Source organism: Notamacropus eugenii, chromosome 4 (genome assembly GCF_028372415.1).
Source record: "Notamacropus eugenii isolate mMacEug1 chromosome 4, mMacEug1.pri_v2, whole genome shotgun sequence".
NCBI classification, from domain to species: domain Eukaryota; kingdom Metazoa; phylum Chordata; class Mammalia; order Diprotodontia; family Macropodidae; genus Notamacropus; species Notamacropus eugenii.
Window position 1 is genome coordinate 356,816,689 of NC_092875.1, and position 22,732 is coordinate 356,839,420.

A 22,732-nucleotide genomic window follows, 5' to 3' on the forward strand; every position below is an offset into this window, starting at 1 on the left:
ACCCCCTGGTAAAACCACGGACCCTGAAGGGAAGAATTTTGTTTATTATCTCTGCATCCTCAGTACATAACCCAATTCCTGGCATGTATAGATGTTGAAAATAAAATGTTTATTGAATGGAATTGATACCATTTTAGTCAGTCAATAGACATTTCCATCAATGACATTTTCTTGCTTATTTATTGGGTACATGGTTGACTCATCTATCCTATACAGATATTAATATATAAAAATATATAAATATTATATATATATAAAAGTAATGAAAAATATCCCATCATTGAAGACTGTGTCCAATGAAGTATGATTGGTCTAAAGACCATAAGAGCAGGGGGTTAGGGGCAGAGCAAAGATGGCAGAGTAAAAGCAGAGACTCACTTGAGCTCTTCTCTAAACCCTTCTAAATACCTGTAAAAATGACTCTAAACAAATTCTAGAGCACCAGAACTCACACAATGACAGAGTGAAACAAATTTCCAGCCCAAGACAATCTGGAAGGTTGCTAGAAAAGATCTGTTGCACCAGACTGAGAGAGGAACACAGTGCAGCATGGCCTGCACTGGCACAGACTGGGCCCCAGTGAACCCAGAGCAGGCCTCAAGGGATTGAATCACTGGCAGCTGTGGAAATTTCCAGACTTCTCAACCCACAAAATCCAAAGACAACTCTGAAGGTCAGTAGGAAAGGTCTGTCATACCTGGGTGAGAAAGGAGTACAGTCTGGTCCTAGCTCCTGTGTGGCAGCAGTGACTGCTTCTAGAACTTTTGGCCCATAGATGGTGGGGGATTAAGTGGCTGATCATTGATGGATTGCAGGGATCTCTTTGCTGATGCTGAGGCAGGATTCTCTTGTTTTGCCCAGGCTTGGATCTGGGTTATAGTCCTTGTTGGCAGTCTTAGGGTGAGAAGGAGCTCTGGTATGGCAGAGCTTGTAGTGGCAGTGGAGAGGGAGCTCTCCTCAGAGTTCCAAGGCAGAAAAGACTGTAGTTACTCACAGACTAGAGTACAGGCCAAGAGAGGAGTAAACACCTCTTCTTTGATCATACCACTTTGGAAGAACTGAAAATTTACAGGATCCTAGAATTATCTCTGAAAACAGCCACACAAAATCCCTGAACCTTGGGATAGTACACCCTCTGTATTGGAAGCAGAGACCTACCTTAACGAAGAATTAAAAAGTCAAGTAATTGATTGGGAAAATGAGCCAACAGTGGAAAAAAGCACTCAGACTATAGAATCTTACTTTAGTGATGAAGAAGATCAAAGCATATAACCAGAAGAGGACAAAAAAGTCAAAGCTTCTACATCCAAAGCCTTCAAGAAAAATATGAAATGGTCTCAGATCATGGAAGAGCTCAAAAAGGATTTTGAAAATCAAGAAAGAGAAGAAGAAGAAAACTTGAGAAAAGAAATGAGAGTGGTGCAAGAAAATCATGAAAAATGAGTCAACAGCTTGCTAAAGGAGACCCTCAAAAATAATGAAGAAAGTAACACCTTAAAAAATAGACTAACCCAAATGGTAAAGTGGGCCAAAAAGTCAACGAGGAGAAGAATACCTTAAAAATCAGAATTGACCAAATGAAAAAGAAGGTCTAAAAGCTCACTGAAGAAACTAATTCCTTAAAAATTAAAATGAAGCAAATGGAAGCCAATGACTCTATGAGAAATTAAGAAATTATGAAACAAAACCAAAAGAACGAAAAATTAGAAGACAATGTGAAATATCTTATTGAAAAAACAACTGACCTGGAAAATAGATCCAGGAGAGATAATTTAAAAATTATTGGACTATCTGAAGGCTATGATCAAAAAAGAGCCTGGACATCATCTTTCAAGATATTATCAAGGAAAACTGTTCTGATGTTCTGGACCCAGAGGGGAAAGTAGAAATGGAAAGAATCCACCGATCACCTCCTGAAAGAGATCCCAAAGGGAAAATTCCTAGGAACATTTTAGCCAAATTCCAAAGTTCCTGGGTCAAGAAGAAAATATTGCAAGCAGCCAAAAAGAAACAATGCAGGTAGTGTGGAAACACAATCAGGATAACATAAGATTTAGCACCTTCTATTTTAAAGGATTTTATATATGTATATATACATATATATGTGTGTGTGTATGTATATACATATATAATATTCTATTAAGATATATATATAATATGTTATATGTATGTATAATATATTGTATGTATATAAAATGTTATATGTGTATAATATAGTATATGTATATAATGTTATATGCATATATAATATATGTGTATATAATATATCATATATATATATATATATATATATATATATATATATATATATAAAGACAGAGGGTACAGCATAAGTTGAATATGAAAGGATGATATCTAAAAAATAAAATTAATGGGTAAGAGACAAGAAGGTACTAGGAGAGGGAGAATAGGGTAAATTACATCACAGAAAAGAGAAAAAAATTTTTACAGTGGCGAGGAAGATGAGAGGGAATGAGTGAACCTTACTCTCATCAGATTTGTCTTAAGGAGGGAATAACATACAAACTCAACTGGGTATGGAAATCTATCTTACCCTACAGGAAAGAAGGGGGAAGGCGATAAGAGAGGGTGGGATGATACAAGGGAGGGCAGATTGGAGGATGGGATAATCAGAATGCATGCCTTCTTAAGGTGGAGGAGGGGAGAGATGGAGATAAAATCTGGAACTCAAAATCTTGTGGAAGTGAATATTGAAGACTAAAAATAAATATTTTTTGAAAGATCATAAACAAAGGGATGCTCTTGTTGGTTGACAATGGCTAAAACACCAGCCCCTTCATATATGAAAGTAGAAAAGATGAGAAAAGAGAAAATAAAAAAAAGTATAGAAAAGAGGAGCAGAAACACCTAAGAGGAGAAATGAAAGGAGAATTCAAGAAAATGAGGGGACAGCAAACAAAGGCATTTTGACCTAAATGACTTGTGACAATGGAGAAGAGAAAGCTATGCTAGAAAGAAATTAAAAAAAAAAAACACAACAGTTATAAGCCTATCTCTCGCTTATCACTGAGGGACTCATTGTGCCACCGAAGATCGAATAAGTCTAAGGGCTTTGGAGGCATTTATTCAAAGATCAAGCTGTATCATAGATAATATGTTATTTCTAAAAACATCACAATATTATTAGATATTACCACCCATATTAATAAGTATGACATTGGATCATCCAGAAGAGGCTAAACTATATCTGTTATATTTCATTTACTAAGACAGAAGGGGAAAACCCTACATTTTATGAGTATGCTATACTCCATCTCTACTTAAAAATTTTAATGAATCTGTGATCTCAATAATGTACGTATACCCTCCAGTGCTACAGAACCTAACTCTTCCATGCTTTCTCATTCTACATGACTCTTGCTCATGTACTTCATAAATACTCTAGGAGAGTCTGCTGTAGCAAATAAGGATATATGCTGAAGAGTGTCCTTATATAAAGATAGGTCTCTCTTGGTTTCAGATGTTCAGGAACCTTTACTTGAACCTAATTCCTTGGGATCTTTTTATTCATTGTTAAGTCATGTATAATAATAGCTAGCACCCATGGAGTATTATGGTTTGCAAAAGACTATATATATAATATATATATATATACACATATATATGTATATATGTATATATACATATATATTTATTTACATATACATGTATGTATACACACATATGTTTATATAATCTCATTTGAAATTTATAACCCTGGTCAATGCTATTATTATCATCATCATTTTAGAGATGAGGACGCTAAGTGATTTCCCTGGGGTCACATAACTAGTGTTTGATGTAAGATTTGAATTAAAATCTTTCTCTCGGAAGGCACAGAGCTCTCTCCCTCATGTAACCCAGCTACCTTAATGATATTGTTCCTATGACTCATATTGAATTCATTGTTTCTTATAATTTGAACACAACAAATGCTTTACTTGGCTTAATGCTGCTTAATTTTTTTTTTGTCTTTCAATAAGCATCTGTGAAGTTTTGTGTTGTTTTTCTTTTATGTAGAGAAAATGAATGGCTGTCCTTTATCTGATTTTCATGTGTACATTAAATACTTTTTCTACATCCATCTCTTTGTGCAGAGATGTTAGACATGGATCAAAAGTAAGCTTTAGTTAATTTTTATCAGAATTCTACAGGTACAGGTATAATAGCTAAGGAGTAGGAGAGAAAGACTTTAAACCTTCTTATAGTTCATCAGAATCCCTCCCAAGATGAACCTGAACTGCCCACATGTGTGGGTTCAGAGTTGAGAGAGGCCGCTTAGTAGAGATGGACAGGGTACAGCCACCCCATCTTCTTGGATGCAATGAGAGTGGATGCTTATTAATTGTGATTAGATCATTGTGGTTACTTTTCCTACCAAGACATTTCACTCCCCTCCTGTCTGCTTAGACTGTTGTTTAGAAGTTTCTGTGGTTCTGAAGACTTAGCACTTAGTGGCCAAAATTCCGGTGAGATCTTCTCTGAACAAGCAATCAATCAACAAACATATACAAAGTGCCAAGATGTGCCATGTCTAAATTCAGAGTCTTCCATTCTTAGTTTACCTGCAAAAACTTGTGCTACACATGAAGACCTGACTTCAAATACAGCCTCAGACACTTACCAGCTATGTAACCCTAGATAAATCTCTTAACCTTCCTCTGCCTCAGTTTCCTCATATACAAGGGGGATAATAATAGCATCTACCTCCCAGAACTATTGTGAGGATGAAATGAGATAATATTTGTGAAGTGTTTTAAAGAATATTTTAGAGCTAGTTCTTACTATAATGATTGTTATTTTGCTGGAGAATATATTTATAAATATTGTATCTGTAAGCATACTATCAAAAGCCATTCATATAATGGGTTATAATTTGTGCTTTGTATGCACACATAAATACACATAAATATATTTATATATGTATATATATGCATATATATACACATATATAATCTTACAACATATATATATGTATATATAAAATCTTACAACATGGTAAAAAAGTTCAGATACTATGACCATCTTCTTTTTATAGATGTTAACATTATAATTGAGATTCAGATTGACTACCTATCTTGCCCATGGCCACAAACTAGGTATCAAAAGTTGGATTTGAACCTCAAGTCTCCCTATGTGGTGACCATTACACCATACTACCTCTCAATGTGTATATGCATATATAAACAATATAAATAATTGTGCTAGAATATTTGTCTTCCTTTCCTTTCCTTTCCTTTCCTTTCCTTTCCTTTCCTTTCCTTTCCTTTCCTTTCCTTTCCTTTCCTTTCCTTTCCTTTCCTTTCCTTTCCTTTCCTTTCCTTTCCTTTCCTTTCCTTTCCTTTCCTTCCCTTCCCTTCCCTTCCCTTCCCTTCCTTTTCCTTTCCTTTTCTTTCCTTTTCTTTCCCTTCTCCTTCGCTTCCTCCTTCCCTCCTTTCCTCCCTTCCTTCCCTTCCTTCCTTCCTTCCTTCCTTCCTTCCTTCCTTCCTTCCTTCCTTCCTTCCTTCCTTCCTTCCTTCCTTCCTTCCTTCCTTCCTTCCTTCCCACAAACAGTTACGCATGAAGACTGTGGAATCAAGTGAAAAATAACAGATATTACTTACTATGCCTTTCTCACCCTCCTGCACCTCTTTTAACTTCTCTGTCATGAAACTTCCTCCCCGCATTCCCTGACAGACACTACCCTTCCCTTTCTGTTCCCTTTTGTGTTGTCTTTCTCCATAGACTGTAAGCTCCTTGAAGGCAAGGTCTGTCTCTTTTTCTTATTTGTATCCCTAGCATTTAGCACAGTGCCTGACACATAGCAGATGCTTAATAAAGGTTTATTGGTTGAACATCAAAAAGATAGGGATGCATAAGGCAATGCAAAAGGCACTGTATTTACACACCAGAGTGTAGGTTCTGGAGTCTGGAGTCCTGATTTCATATTCCAGTTTTGACACTGCCTGTGTAGTCACTTAACCTCTGCGTTTGTTTTCTCACCTGTAAAATGAGGAGGTTGGAGTCAATTGGATTCTTTCTAGTTCTTGCTCTGTGATCCCATAGATGTGCAGGAGGGCTGCTTGAATTTTTGGAAAGTCTGTGTGTGGTTATTCTGGGAATGTTTCATAGAGGATGTGAAAGGAGACAGGATTAAAATTTGTCTAAGCAGCAGGCAGACTCGGGGAACTACAGAGGTCCTTTATAATGTCTGAAATAAATAGAAGTGCTTTTGCAGATTACATATTGTGCAAGATTACATATTGTTCCTGACATGAGAAGTGAACAGTAGATATAGCAGAGGCTTAAAATAAAGTGGTCTGCTTTTAAATATTGTTTTATTCTCTCATATAGCAGAAAAATGAAAAAGCTGCCTCAAGTCTTAGGAGAATTTCAGTGAAACTTGGCAATAAAGTGATTTTGTTTTCCCCAAATTGCCTAAAGTGATTTTTGAGGCAAATCTTCTTGTAGCAATTATCAGAGGTCACTTATGAATCGAGGCTAAAAACAAGGAAGACCTTGGGATGCTAACAACAGCATGTTGCCATATCACTTGGGTGATATTCATATTACTTGATAATTGCTTTGGTCTGGGCAGAACCAGGGGCACACATGAGCATGTTAGTATGTTTTTTTGGCCAGCACAAAATGCAATCTTTCCCATAAATTGTTTGCAAAAACATACTTTTTCAGGTTCTCTCAGACAGTCTACAATAGCAATATGGAGAGAAGTAACTGACTCCTTTTTTCTTGATTCTACAGATAAATACACATATATAAAATAATTCCACTGCTAACATTGATCATTATAATTCTTATATCACAATGGCAGTTCTTAGCCCCAAAGCTTCTGTTCTTTTAATTTCCAAAAATATCTGAAAGTATGAATAACCCCATCAATTCATTTGAGCATCTTTAGTCTCTGCTTTAAACTGACCCTTTAGAATCATAGTACATACATGAATCTTTTCCTCTGATGACATTTGTAAATTCCCTTTGGACATTATTACCACCACCCTGGTACAGTCCCTTCTTCCCTCATGCCTGGATGATTACAATAGCTTGCTGGTTGGTCACTCTACTTCAAATCTCTCCTTACTCTAGTTCATCCTCCACTAAGTCATCAAATTGATGGCTTTCTCTCTCTCTCTCTCTCTCTCTCTCTCTCTCTCTCTCTCTCTCTCTCTCTCTCTCTCATTATCTCTGCCTCCTGACTTCTTTCAGGTATCAGTGCAAGTCCTACCTTCTGCAAGAAGCCTGTCCAGATTCTCCTTAACCTTAATGCCTTCCCTCTGAGATGTTCTCCACTTTATCCTGTCTGTATCTTATTTGTACATAGGCAGCTGGGTGGGCCTGGAATCAGCAAAGCTTGTTTTCTTGACTTCCAATCTATCCTCAAACATTTATTAGCTGTGTGATCCTGGGCAAGTCATTTAACTCTATCTGCCTGAGTTTCCCCATCTGTAAAATGAGGTGGAGAAAGAAATGGCAAATCATTCCAATATCTTTGCCAAGAAAATTCCAAATGGGGTCATGAAGAGTTGGACATGAGTGAAAGAGGTGAACAACAACATGGTTATTTGCATGTTGTCTCTTCCATCAGACTGTGAACTTCTTGAGAGAAGGGGTTGTCTTTTACCTTCTTTGTATCCCAAGTGCTTAGCACTGCTTGATTCTCAAGTATTTGTTGATTTGACTTATAGACTTACATGTGTTTATTTGTCTTGTTTACTGTTGTTTTTAGGGGCCTTTACCTATAGATGATAGTGGGACCCTACAATATAGTTGATCATCATTTGTTACCTTCCTGATCTGGGCCCCTAAAGACTTTTGTCCTCACAAAGTATCCAAGTTATGATGATCTGTTTCCCTGAATGAGAATCTCCTCCCCATCACCTCACCTCCATCCTTCAGATGATAAATTCTTGAACCAAAATGACTATTTTTAAACTGTAGTAGATGTCTTTTTCAATTCACTGGCTAAAGATCTGTAGACCTTATGAAATAGGAAAATTCACTTGTTTTGCTTATTCTTTTTCAGTTTTAAAGATGATCAGGAAAGCAGCAAAACAACACACACAAATTGCCAGCTTTGGATGGATTTGAGCTCCAGGGAAACTTTCCTGTTAGAGGTTCATTTATAAAAAAATAGAATAAAACTGCTGTCATTTTATCTGAGGGATTTAGAAACTGTCTATGATATGTAGAATAGACAGGTCCATTACTTTGCTATTTTCTGGACTTACTCCACTTAATGATTTATCCTTAACTTTTTCTGTCTTTGCTATGTGACATTTGGAGAGTCTTGGAAATCAGGGTAACGTTGAAATATGAAGTCAGATTAACAATCATTCATGCTTCTTTAGAAATATACTTCTGATAGGGCAGAATTGCGCAAGAATATATTTTACAGCTGATTTGAGTCAGTGTTGAGGTACACACATCTGAGCTAAAAATGTAACAAGATGGGTTTAAGGAATGGGATAGAAACATTTTTTTTCAACTAAAATCTCATCTTGGGAAGTCTTTCCCAACCTCTCTTACTTCACTAGCCTCCTCTTAATTATTTCCTATTTATTCAATATAGAACTATACGCATATATTTATTTGCTTGTTGAATCTCCTATTAAATTATGAGCTCCTTAAAGTCAATGAATACCTTTTACCTGTTTTTATATCTCCATTGCTTAGCACAGTGCCTTGAACATAGTAGGTGCTTAGTAAGTGCTGGTTGATTGTAAACTGATTGATTGGTATGTTGGGGTTGTCTGTGATCGGTTCATTCAGGGCTTAGAACTTACTACTAATTTTATATCTATATCTATATCTATATATCTCTATGTATATATAGATATAATATACATATGTGTGTGCACATGCCTGTATATATACACATACATATGCACACATAATTAGTAGCAAGTATATATCTCCACATATGTATATATATATATAAAACTTGCCACTAATTATATATATTTACATAGATTTATACATACATATGTGTATATACATACATGCATGCACACAAATATGTAGATAGATAATTGGTAGCAAGTTTTAAGTCCTAAATGAACTGAGATATACACACACATGCAAATACATATATAGATAGATAGATAGGTAGATACACATATATATGTGTACGTGTGTGTATACACACACACACACATTCAACGCTTAAAATTTGCTTCCAATACACACACGGAGTGGCAAGTCCCAAGTTGTGTGTATATGTGTGTATGTGTTTGTGTATATAATCGACTGGATATGTTATTTCATCAGTATAGGAGACTCTCAGTATGAAAATTCCTTCTAGGCAAATAAACCTGTAAATTTAGGACTTACTCAAATATAATCTTAGGGATTTTTCTGAGGAACTAAAAAAATAAGTGCTGGATCTGCAGTTACACAGTTAATATGAGTCAGAGGTAGGACTTGAACCTGTATTCTCCGGACTAGCGGATGGTTCACTGTCCATGGTAATGCCACAGTATCTCCCATGATGGTAAGAAGGCCCTGAGTCTAGGGTTACACATGGAATTCTTAGCATCACAAGGGAACAAATGATCTACTTTGTCCACAGATTTAATTTCTAAAGTGATGGCTCATCTCACAAATGCCCATTCCAAGAGGCACTGGAAAAGTATTTGTGGGAAAAAAAAACCACCAGAAATCCATCATCTCTCAGGGAAAACAAAACTAAAATATATGCCTTGGAGACACTGGGCTTGTGGTATCATCTGGATGGATGAGCAGCAATTATAAATACACTACTGTTAATACCTTCTTTCGATATTTTGTGCCACTGAAAAGTGGATGAGAGATTGATGTTTTCAATTTCCCATACTCTAGTTCTGAGAGTCTGTTGGATTGAATAACAATGACCATATCCTGGGTTTAAGGGACTGGCAGTTTACTATGATCTGATAATATTCTTGCTTCTATCTTGCAGAAAGATGAAGGTAACAGAATCTTCACTAGAAAAAAATGGATTTCACCCACTAGCAAGAGCAGACTTGAGGTTTCTCTTCAAGGAACTAAATTAAAAGTCTTGTTTAATAAGTATTGCTTTTCTGTGTCAATAAAACTTCAATAGATATTTTTTGGGAAATGGTGGTTATGGTCTAGTGGATAAATCCAGTACTTTTAATTATTTTATTCTGGGGATGGGATAGATACAATGAGTTGATGTGAGTGACTATAACCTTTGTTTTGGTCACTACCTGAGATTTCATCTTTATAGAGAGGTTTTGCTAAAGAAACTTCTACCAATGCATATTAGCACCTATTCTGCAATTTTACAGCATTTGAGAATTGCCTAGGGGAAATGTTAAGTTAAATGACTTGGTTAGGGTCACATAGCCAGGCTGAGTTCAATATGGAAATTGAACCCAAACTTTTTTAACTTAGAGGCAAACTTTCTGACCTACTGGTTATATTATCATATATAATTATATATAATTATCACATTGTCTTTTCTCCCTACTGTGTAAAGATATGTATATGGATTTTAACTTTAATAAACAGTTTGTAAGATGGGAATATATAAAAGTAAGTAATTGCTTTAGCAGTATAAAATGAGAAATAACACTTCTTTCCAGAAAAGGTAGGCTTTTTTTTCACTGAATATCAGAAAAAAAGAAAGAAATTATAATTATGTTTCTGTTTCTAAAGTTTAAGTAAAGCACTGGTTAAACAAGCATAGCTATTTTAAACTATTTTTTCCCTCATCTGGAAGGATGATTTTCCCACCCAAAGGTAAAAACAAATGGACTAAGAAATGAATTTGATTTCTGAATATTGGATATTTGGTAAATGGTACGATTATACTTTGGCAAGTCTGGATACATTCTAACTAAGAGACTTAACTGTCCTACCTGGTATAGTCTACTGATTTACTGTCAAGAAGGACTTCTTACTGTCAGCTATAGTAGTATAGAAATCATATTATCTGATCTGTGTCCAGCATTTCAATGGATAATACTAAATAACCCCCATTCAACTGGGCAACTCTTCTAGCTATTGCATACATGGAGGAAGACAAATAACTGCATGAGGATTCAGTTGAATTCAAAATCAGATATTCAAAAGAAGCCTTACAACTAAATTCAACAAACATTAAGGAAACCAGTTATTTTTAAGCCAGAATAATATTATTGATATTATTATTGTTATTATTACCACTATAATATAGTGCCAGGCACTGTACTAAGCACGGAGGTTACACAGAAAGGCAAAAGACAGTCCCTGCTCTCAAGGAACTCATAGTCTAGTGGGAGAGACAATAAGAAAACAGCTATGCATAAATAAGATATTTGAAGAATAAATTTGAAATAATACCATTGTGAATGAAAAGATGGTTAAAATATTGTGGAGACAGAATTGGTAGGAACTGGCAGCTGATTAGATATGAGACTTAAGGGAAAGGAAAGACTCTAGAATAACTTCTTAATTTGGAGCACAGGGTTGTTGGGTGGATATTGATGCCATCAACAAAAATAGGTTGAGAAAAGGGAGAGGTTTTCATAAGTAAAATAAATAAAGTTCTGTGTTGCAATTTAAAACAGACCATCCAGGTGAAAGGGTGTTCTAGGAAGTTGGAAATGTGGGGCTCAGAGGTGAGACTAAGGCTATATTTAGGGGACTCTGCATAAAGGTGAAAACTCACGTTATTGAATTGGACAAGACTGAAGAATCAAAAGACAGGAAGGGACTGAAACCTTGGGAATCATCTGCAGTTAGAGACAGGATGAGTCAGGCATTCAGTCAGCAAATTTATTAAACATCTACTATGTGCCAGTCATTGTGCTAAGTGGTTGTGTGCGTGTGTGTATGTTTCATATAGGTCAATTAGTAGATAATTGAGAGAATGAAGGTACTAGAATTAATTGGGGTTGAGAAAGGTTCTGGAGATGAGAATTTACTTGGGATTTAAAAGAATCCAGTAGGTGGAAAGGAGGGAGAGCATTTCAGAAATGGGAGCAACCAAGGGTCTTGTTCTAGGAGGTACACAGGAGTCCAGTGTCACCAGATCAAAGAGTACATGGAGGAAAGTAAGTACTTAAAAGACTGGAAAGGTAGGAGGGGGCTACATTTTGTATTTGATCATAAAATGGATAGAGAATCATTGGAGTTTATTGAGGAGGGGGGGAGGGGGGAGGGTGACATAGTCTGTCTGACTAGAGAATGGATTAAAGTGGGAAGAAACTTGAGACAGAAAGGCCAATCAGCAGTAATCCAGGTGTGAGAGGATGAGGGCCTGCTCTGGACTGGTGGCATTAGAGAGGAGAGAAGCAGGTGTAATCAAGAGATGATACAAAGACAAAATCAGTAGGCATTGGCAAGTGATTAGATTTGGGTGGGTGTGAGACATAATGTATAGTCACAGATGACATCCAGCTTGAAAGTCTGAAGAACTGGGAAGGTGGTGATGCCTGGTATAGTAATAGAGAAGGGAAGAGAGGAGAAAAGTTTGCAGGGAAAGATAGTAAGTTCTATTTTGAATGTATTGAATTTAAGATGTCTACTGGACTGCCTGAAAGGCAGTTGGAAATATAAGATTGGAGGTCAGCAAAGAGGCTGGGACAGCATAGGTAGATCTGAGTAATTAAATCTATGGGAGCTAATGAGATCACTGAGTGAGATGGTATAGAGGTTAGAAGAGGAGGGCTAAGGACAGAACTCTGTGGGTTACTATAATTAGATGACATGATGTATATAATCCTATACAAAATGATACTGGGAAGGAGTGGTCAGAAAGGTAGGAAGAAAACCAGGAGAGAATGTTGTCCCCAAAGCCTAGAAATAAGAGACTATTAAGGAGGATAGGGTGATTAAGAGGGATTTTAGAAAAACGTGGAAAGACTTGCATGAAATGATGAAGACTGAAATGAGCTGAACCAAGAGAACATGGTTATCACTAACAGCAATGTTGTTTGAAGAGTGACTTTGGGTCAATAAGTTATTTTATCTATTATAAACACCCAAATTAACTATAAAGGACATATGAAAAAAGAAGCTATCTGCATCCAAAGAAAGAAGTGATAAATAAAAGTATGTAGAGAATGATTTTACATGTATCTCTACTTATCTATCTACGTATACATATTTGTGTCTAACGATAATTGTCTCAAGGAGGGAGGGAAGAAAGATTTGCATGATGATTTTTAAAAGGAATATCAAGTTGTGCATAGTAGATTTTCAGTTTCATGTACAATCTTTTTTTATTATTGTATTGTTATGGAATTGCTTGTTTTTTTCCATAAATTAAAAATAAAATAAGAAATGATTTTGTATATATATTATGATTTTTTTTTTAAGAGAGAATAAGGATTGAGAAAAGGCCATTGGATCTGGCAATTAAGAGCTCATTAACTTTGGAGAGGGTAGTTTCCATGTAATTATGAGAATGGAAGTTAGATTTTTAGGAATTATGAAAAAAAGTTGGAAGAGAAAAAGCAGAGGGACTTATATAACTTCTTAAAGGAGTTCAGCCACAGAAGGGAGGAGAGATATAAGATGATAGTGGTGATAGAAGGATCAAATGAGGGCTCTTTTAGGATGAGGAAAGCAAGGGCATATATATAGGTAGTTGGGAAGCAACCAGTACACTGGAAAAGATTAAAAATAAGCAATAGAGTGGGGATGACAGAGGGGGGAATCTGTTGAAAGAGATAGGATTGAATAAGATCATTTGTGCTTATAGAGAAGTTAACCTTGGTAAAGGAGTAAGACCATCTCATCATTTGAAACAGGGATGAAGGAGGAGACAAGGCCAGAAGATACATGAATGGTATCAGATGAGGAAGAGAGAAGAGGAAGCTTACAGCAAATGACCTCTATTTTTTCCTGTAAAATATGAGACAAGATTCTAATTAGGGGAGGGTGGAAGAGAGGGATCCTTGAGAGATTTGAGGAGGGATGAAAGGTTTGGCAAAGCTGTTGTGGAGAATGATATAGTGAGTTAATGAGGGATGAACAGTATACTGGATTTCCTAGCAGCAGTGATGACCCAACTGAAGTTGTATAACAAAATGGTAGTGGGTCCAATCAAAATGGCTGCATAATTTTCTCCACTTTTATTCCTCAGAGCATATTGGGAGTGAGGGTGGCAAAACAGGTGGGAGTGATTCAAAATTGAGGTTTAGCAGGGCACAATCAGTGAAAGGACAAGAGATTCAACAGAAGAGGACAATGTAGAAATGAAGTGGTTCACTAAAGGGTCAAGATGGGCAAAGGAGGAGAGAATGGCTAGTACAGTGGAGATGGTCTGTGAAAGAACTGAAATCTCAAGTAACTGGAGGTCATGGTATGGATTATGAATAGGTTTTGGTAAGAGAAGGCAGAGGGAAAGATAGAAAGTCAGTGAATTATGGTTAAATAAGGGGATTCAGGAATTCCTTAACATAGAGGTAGCCCACTTTTGGGTGATGGCAAGATCAAGGGTATGATTATCTTTGTATGCCGCTGAGGATGGGTAGAGTAGTAGGCTACAGGAAGTAAGTAGATAGAGGAACTGAGTGGTTAGGATGTTTGAGGCAAAGTCAAACTCAGTAGGGGACCTAAGATAATTTGCTTCATGGGAATAACAATTCCTTTGCTCTTATATATCAGTGGCATATATCTCTAGTGACTTCATCCTGGTCTATTGTTTTAGTATTCCTGTGGGGTCTTGGGGAAAGGTCTCCTTCCAACCTTACCCTGTCCAGTGTGTGTCCTCTCCCTCCCCCTACTCCCTCCACTTTCAGGTCTCCTATGAATTCAAATTCCTTCAGATTGTCTTCTTCGCTTATATTGGTATCCCCAGTGTTTAGTACAATGCCTGGCACACAGTAAGAATGCAATAAATAGTTTATAACTCTATTTATCTATTGATGTTCCACAAATCCTGCTGAACCACCAGTATTCAAAATTCTGTTTTGTTTCCTCCTGCATTCTTTGAGATAAAATGTCTGTGAAAAATAGTGAGGTCTAAAGATAAGGTTGAAACTAACAAGGTTATTTCTAAACATTATCAGAGCCCTTGCTTGGACCTTGGTAGGGCTGCTGTCCTATCCCTCTTCCTTTCCACATTTAATCCCTTATCTACCCTAACAAAAGGGAAAGAGGGAGGAGGGATAAACAATTAAGCTTGTGGCTATTCAAATTAATAAGGTTATGGGATTTTTTTTTAGGATGAGGGAGCCTGGATCTATCAAAAATAAATGCACAATAAGGAGCAATATTGTGAGTTATTATCTCTGGTTTATTAACCACAGTTCCTTTCTCTGAAATTTGCAAATGTTGCATGCAGTAAGGCATGAGTAAGGCAATTCCTTGGTCTTTCCTCATCAATAAAATGATTCTTCAGTCCCAGCCCTACACCTTCAATTCTTGGTCTTGAATTGCCCTCAAAGAAATGTAAGTTGTTTTTATTTTCCTGAAAAAAAGCAATGTTTTGTCTTGTATAAGTAAGCCAAGAGCTCTTTAAAAGTCTGTTTTAAAGGTTTTCAGAATATTGGGAATTGAACTGCATCTCTCAGTGAACTATAAATAAGCAAAACTCTGAATCTTAAACAAATAAAAAAAGAAATCAATCTGAGGGTTTCCTGTTCCCTGCAGGAAATAATAAAGTCTTAGATTATGGCCTCCTTTCTGCTAACTGACTTGCCTTTTCCAGCCAAAGCTGTTGCACAGTCTCTTTGCGAATCTATTTCTCAGGATTGACCTCAAGAATTTTCTCAATTGAACATGATCTTGCAAAAGTTTGCAGATTTGAGCACTGTGGCTTTGCAAAAATCCGTTTTCATGCACCTGACTATGTGAAGAAAATTGTGCTATGAAATTCTAAATATGTTTCTTTATTTCTGGGAATTCTCTCCCCAGAAAAACTATGCATTTTAAATGAAGCCCTGATTGGAGACCAACTGGAGTTAAAATGCACATCCAACTTTCTCAGCTCACAGATCTAATCGGACCCCATTGTAGTGTACTCAAACCTGCAAACACCTGCCCAGCAGGCATTAGTGGGGGTCGTGGAGAATTCACCTCTTTTTGAGCTCCAGACAGAACTACCTTTCCCTTCTGATAAGATTAAGGAAAGGTTAATAGCTTTGCCAAATCAAGGCGAATCCTAATCATTCAAGGGCTTTGTCTCCGAGTTTAATCAACTCTGTCAAAGAGCACAAACATAACCCAATTTATTTTTGATATTACAACTGCCCTGACTGCCATTTTGATAAAGGTTTTTAGCTGAATCAACCTTTACATATAATAACTTCACCAGATAAAGTCAGATTCTTTTTTTTTTCCTTTTAAAGTTCAGATGTCAATTTTCCCTAGCTACTTCAGGCTTTTAAATTGGACTTCTCCTGGTGCCACTGTCTTTCACATCTTTTGAAAACTTCCCTTGCAGGCAAATGAAAAGGCCTTGAGGGACAATTATGGCCAAAGCAAGATAAGGTTGTTTTTTTTTTTTCTTGGGGACGTTCAAATAACTCAGTTTCCATTCTGCCTATGAAATATGTAAAATCAATGTTTGTTACTTAAGACCTCTCCACTCAACGTTGTTAGTAGAATGAATTATAGAAAGCCTCAGAAAATAATCCAAATACAGAAACTCATATTAGAAATTGCAAAGGAGTAAACATTACTACCAATTATTGCAATTGCACTCCTTACTAGAGACACCAATGTTTCTAATTAATGGAGTTTGACAAATGCAGTAGGGAAAGAATAGTAGAAATCCCTGTAATCAAAAATCAATTTACATAGCTTCATACTATAGTTATTAAAATTATATTTATATTTTAATTATATATTTATAACGTAATTTATTTTTATTATATATGATATATTTATCATTAAATATATATTTATGATATATGTAATTTATAATTTAAACTTATAATAATTATAATTATAAAGCAAAGGTGACAACAAGATCACCATCTTCTTTCTCTATATATACTCTTTCCATTGAAGATATCAACCATGTTGAAGTACTCAATGATCATCTTTAAGAAGATCTACATTTTTAGCCCTAAGAAACAGAGAAGATGGCAGAGTGAATAATAGACTGTACTTAGTGTCTATAGAGCTGGAATCAAATTTTGCCTCTGAAGCTTGCTAGTTGTATGAGCCTAGGCAAGTCACTTAACTGCTCTGTGCCTCAGTTTCCTCAACTGTAAAAGTAGGGGGTTAGCCTCAATGGCCTCTAAAGTCCGATCAAACAAGAAAATCTATGGTACTGAATCCTAAATAATCATCTTTGCTAAAATCTTTACCTTATTGTTTCATGTTCAACCTTTTAAAATTAAATATATTATCTTTCCCTGAAATTAGTTCCCTAGTTGGACTGCTCTAGTTTTGCCTGTGCTATCATCACTTCCCCAACATCTCATTCACCCAAAGCTAGTGAGAAAACAGTCACCTTTGGATCCTCATTATGCTTCACAGCACCCCCTACCCCCAGTGCAATGTATTACTGAATCTTACCAATTCTTTCTTTATAACGCCCTTCTAAAAATTCCTACTACTTACTAGCTATGCTATAAATCACTGGCTTTCTCTGAGCTTCAGCTCTGGATCATAGAGCTGAAGCTAGAAGAGATCTCAGAGGGCATCCAGCCCAAACTCCTCGTTTTACAGATGAGGAAACTGAGGCCCAGGCAGGTTACAACTTGCCTAATAATATACAACCAAGAAGCATCTGACATAGGATTTGAACGCACTCCCTCTGACTACAGAGAGTGCTCTTTCCATCACAATGATACTAATAAATAATAGTATCTTAATATATATGTACACACACTTAAAGGACTTATTTTAAGGACTTATTTTAAGGTTTTCAAGCAACATATCATATTACTTCATTCAATCCTCACATTAGGCAGGTGCTACTATTTTCCCCATTTTACAGATGAGGAAACTGAGTCTTGAGAAAGGTGAAGGGACTTTCTCAGGGTCCGGATTTGAACTCAGATTCTGCTCATCATCTTAGCCTCCCCTTTAGAGAGTCCTTAGGGTATTTCTGGAGTAGTTGAAAGATTTTCTCAGGAAAGTGACACACAACAGGGTCTTCAATCAATAGTGTCACCAATATTTTTCTTCTACCTCAAAACAGGCATTTTGAACTTGCATGCGCTACAGCAGACACAAGTAGAGCTTCAGTTATTATGTTTTTATTTCTGCTGTTTGTTTTTATTTAATTGCTTTACTTAATGTCATCAAAATTTATTTTACCCAAATAGTCTTGATAAAGTTAAAAATGTCTGTATTTGTGATTTTGCTACGGATCTTTTGCACTGTTTTTGAGTCGACCAGAGGTCATAGCAAAGGAACCCACAAGGTTGAGAGAGTGAAAAAAAATAAACCAAATGGACAGAGGCCATGAGAAGAGAGCGGAAAGTTCTCTTGTTATACAGGACAGCAGGGTTGTGAGGAGTGGGAATCTGCTGGGAAATACTCGTTGGATTCTTTTGAAAAATCCGTGTATGGTATTTTGAAATCCTGCCCAACCCACTGTTCTCATGTGTTTTGTGGCTATTTAAAGCATTTTTCCGTACTCTACTGGGGAGTGGGAGGAAAGTGCAGAGGAGGACTGCCAAGGAATAGGAAAGAAGGATTGCCTTGTCTGAATTATTCTGCCCCCTCACCCCCTACCTCCAGATATTCCCCAGAATCTTCACTCTGCCACTGGGAACACCTAGCAAGGGTCTTTTTGAAATTGTATATGGGAGATGATCGTCTCTCCACACCTCATCTAGCTTCTTTGCTAGGCAGGGATGGGCCATTAGGGGTGATGCTTGCACTTAGTGAAGAGTTCTTTGGTTACAGCTACCAAATTTTGGATCCTGAATGCTATTAAGAAGGGCATTCCTCATCCTCTAGTGTATAGGCAGCTGTGAATCTCTGAGAATGCCTGGGCATGTATGTTGTCATCAGTGCCAGCCTGAGCATAGATGGAGCTGGCTGCTTTTGTAATATGCTTTCAGAGGCATCCCCAGCCTTCAAACCATCCCAAAAATAACACTTGTATTATGCTGCTTTCCCTTCTTGTCTTGGTTTGAAATTCCCAAGATTAGAGTCATTAATTGGATTAATAATAAATAAGAAGCTATGTGTCTCCAGAAGGCAGTTCTTCAAATGTTCATGTGTTAGGGCATCCATAGTATGATAGACTTCAGCCTCCACATTTTACTGATGAAGAAAATGGCGTAAGGTGGTGAAGTGATTTCTTCAAGGTCTCATATTCAGTATTTCCCACTGAGTCTCACATAAGCACAAATTACTTGTAAAGCACTGACAGAAAATTCTGCAAAAATGAAGTACAGGATAGGTTTGTTTTCCACGGGGCACAAGTTTGTAGTGGAGAGCCCAGGGTAATGCATGAGAGTTTTGAGACAGAATGAACAAGTCTGAGGAATTCTGGGAACTCTTGAATTCTCAGATCCTGAAGGATTCTAAAGCAAGAGAAGAATGCTGATAGTAGGAAGTATATAGAATGCCAAGCCCTTAGTAAAAAAAAATGGCTTTAGATTACTGAGCATTTCCTTTCTTTAAATAGTGACTGAAGGGCCTGTATGTGAAGACTTTTATTCTTGTTCCACCTGTACATTATCTTCTCCATTCCCTATTCTCTCAGGCAGATCTGTAACATAGAATGGGAGGACTGGGACTTTGTCATAATTTTGTAGTCTCTGAAGGGCATTTCTTACCAATAATAGCTCTCTGGCCTCCTGATCATTCTCGCAGTCCCACTCCTTTACCTGACCCCAGGCTGCTAACTCCAGGATCTTATAATCAAAAGGCCTCTTTCCCAGGGCTTACCTTCCTATCTTCCTTTCCCCTTTCAGTTGACCTGGATCATGCTGGGTTTACAATGGGAGAATAGTTCAGGCATTCTGGGGAATGGGTCACCCCCCACCATTTCCCTCCCCATTTCACCCCAGGATCGGACTATCCTCTGAATGGCACACTCTGCCCTACCTGTTCCCTGGTAACACTGGAATGACAATAAGATTTTCCCAAGTACAAGAATCCTAATTGATGGTTCTTCTTTTAGGTCTTGAATTTTAAAAGTCTGATGTGGAGATTGCTATGGGGTACTGCTCTGTGCTTTGCAGTTCAATTTGAAATAGTAAGTGGCGATGTTTTTATCTTTTGTGAATGTCCCAGCATATACTCCTGATGTATGTGAGTATGATTAAACCCTAATGCCTACTTCTGGGAAGCCAAGTCTGAGGTAGATGGATTGAAGCCTATTTTTTTAATAGTTATTCATAGAATTACCCTTATTTCTGTCACCGCTTTTGAAGTACAAGGCTTGTGTTTTAGTCTGCCTTTCAGTCCCTATGTAATCTGGCACAAAATATCGTACATACAAAGTGGACCCTCAAAAAACATCTCCTGAGCAGAATTGACAAATAGTTTTTGGGGGAATAGTGAAAATGTTGCTCTATCCCTGGGCCTGGTACATAACATCTGTGATTGGGAAGCCCTTGAATCTCATTGCTTTCTGTATCAGCTTGGAATTTAAATCAGTGAGATCAAATTCAGATAGAAATAGGAGCCACTAAACCTTATAGAAGGATCCTCGTGGGCCTCATATTGACTTAGAAAACAATATAGTAACAGTATCTATGTTTATTGTATTTCACTCTTTTTTGTTAAATATTTCCCAATTACATTTTAATCTGGTTCAGGTCATACTCAGGAGTGTTGTAGACTGCATGTGAATGTTGGGTTGTGTGTCTGATATGTTTAGTTTAAACCACCTAGGACAGGTCCCCTTCTACTGTGATTGCCTCTATATGTGAAATAGGAGGGCAGGTAGGTGAATAGAGCATTGAGCCTGGAATCAGAAGGACTCATCTTCCTTAGTTCAAGTCTGTGTGCCCTGGGAAAGTCACTTAATCCTATTTGCCTTAGTTTCCTTATCTGTAAAATGAATAGGAAGAAATGGCGTAGGAAATGGCAAAACACTCTAGTACCTTTTCCAAGAAAACCCCAAATGGGTTTGCAGAGACAGATACAACTGAAACAACTGAATGACAACAACATATGTGAAATATAGGGTGGGAAAACAATATGTGGCTCCACTTTGAGATCCTCCAGGAAATCAAGCAAATATAATGATATTCAAAACATTGTGCCTCTACAAAGACCTTCCCCAATGCTTCATTGTGAGGTGGAAATGACCTAAAATTCTTAAAGGCCTAATCAGCATATCACAAGAGATTTTTCTGCATTGTCGGAAGGAAGTCAAGTAATATGCTTTGTGGGGATTAGTCTAACTGAGTCCAGAGAAGCATAGTCATGGTACCCATGGTCCAGAAATGAGTTTGTTGTGATCTGGGTCATTAGAGGTGTTGCCCACACTGGGTAGCTGAGTGGCACAGTAGATAGAGTGCTAGACCTCAACTCAGGAAGAGTTATCTTCCTGAGCTCAAATCCGGCTGTAGACTGTCACAAGCTATGTAGCTTTGGCAAGTCACTTAACCCTGTGTGCCCCAGTTCTTCTTCTGTAAAAGGAGCTGGAGAGGGAGATGGAAAACCATTCCAGGATCTCTGCCAAGAAAACCTCAAATAGAGTCACAAAGAGTTGGATTCGACTGAAATAAGTAAGCAACAAAACCACATTGATGAGATCACATACTTGGTGAAGTATTGGAAGTTTTTTTTAAAGAACATGTAGCCTATTTATAATCAATTTAATATTTAGACTCTTCACCAACTTCACTGCCATCAAACCATCAGACCAGAGATTGTTGTATTTGTTGTTTGCTGTTTCTTCTCAAAGAAGACCAATGACAGCCAGAGGGTGATGTCTTGACTTCCAAGTGAACTGGGATTTAAGTGAGGCAGGGCTGTGCAAAGTCATCAGAGTCCAGTGGCAAGACATAGGTCAGGACAACTGATGATGGCTCCAGATGTAGTGAAACACCCTGGGATGTTTAACTCAGTTTGTCTGAGGCAACACCCATTCAGTGACTAAAGACTAGGTGAGAATTGGTGTGAAAAATGGCCTAGTTTGACTTCACAAAAGAATCAGTCTGAGAGGGGAAGACCCTCATAGTTCTGAAGACTTAATCCTTTAAGTTCTGGAGCTTCCTTCCTTGGTACTTCCCTTCCCTCCTCACCCCACGCTTATGTGGTCTACCATATCGAAATAGCCTCTGTGATGTTTCACTTTTATTTCCCAGTCATCTTCTTTCTAGTGGTCCCTCTATCTCTTCATACTATTGAGATATTTATGCCACGCAGTTGTTTCAAACTCTATCTGTCCAAAGTAGACACCATCATCTTTTGCCTTAAACTCTTCCTGATTATTTTTATTTGGTGCCCAGGACACTACCATCTTTCCAATCACTAGGTAGGGAGTGACTTGGCTTCACTTTCTATTCTCCTCTTTTTCTCAGTCTACATATCCAACAAGTGGACCAGTCTTTCCCTTTCATCCTGGATATCATGTGGCAATAATCTAAGGATCTTTCTTTTTTCATTTGTGTGTTTATCAAGGGACACATTAAATTTGTAGCCTTTAAAGGTAAGAAATGAAATATAGAAAAGAGCAATCCTCTTTCCTCCCCATGCAATATAAGTACAGTATTGCTAAAGCTAATGTTATAAAATTATCCAGACAAGTAAAGAACTTAGAATTAATAGACTCTAATTAGGGCTTTCTAAATGAATAGAAGTCCCAGAGGAACATGAATTGCCCGGATAGATTTTGTGGGTAAAAGCTCTAATTTTAAATCCCACTTTTAGA

At 37.2% G+C, this 22,732-nt stretch overlaps 1 long non-coding RNA gene across 6 annotated transcripts in view; it reads left to right on the forward strand.

The window, feature by feature from the left end:
- The window catches only part of LOC140501602 (uncharacterized), a 283,831-nt gene that overhangs the window by 237,414 nt on the left and 23,685 nt on the right, over nucleotides 1-22,732 (forward strand). For 4 of the 6 annotated variants that reach the window (XR_011966260.1, XR_011966261.1, XR_011966259.1 and 1 more), the window contains one exon: nucleotides 20,027-20,101. The exons of 1 other annotated variant lie outside the window; for it this stretch is intronic. This is a non-coding gene — a long non-coding RNA (uncharacterized lncRNA). Of the gene's footprint in view, nucleotides 1-9,934; nucleotides 10,061-20,026; nucleotides 20,102-22,732 lie in introns of those variants that run through there. One more of the 6 variants, XR_011966262.1, reaches the window with a different exon arrangement.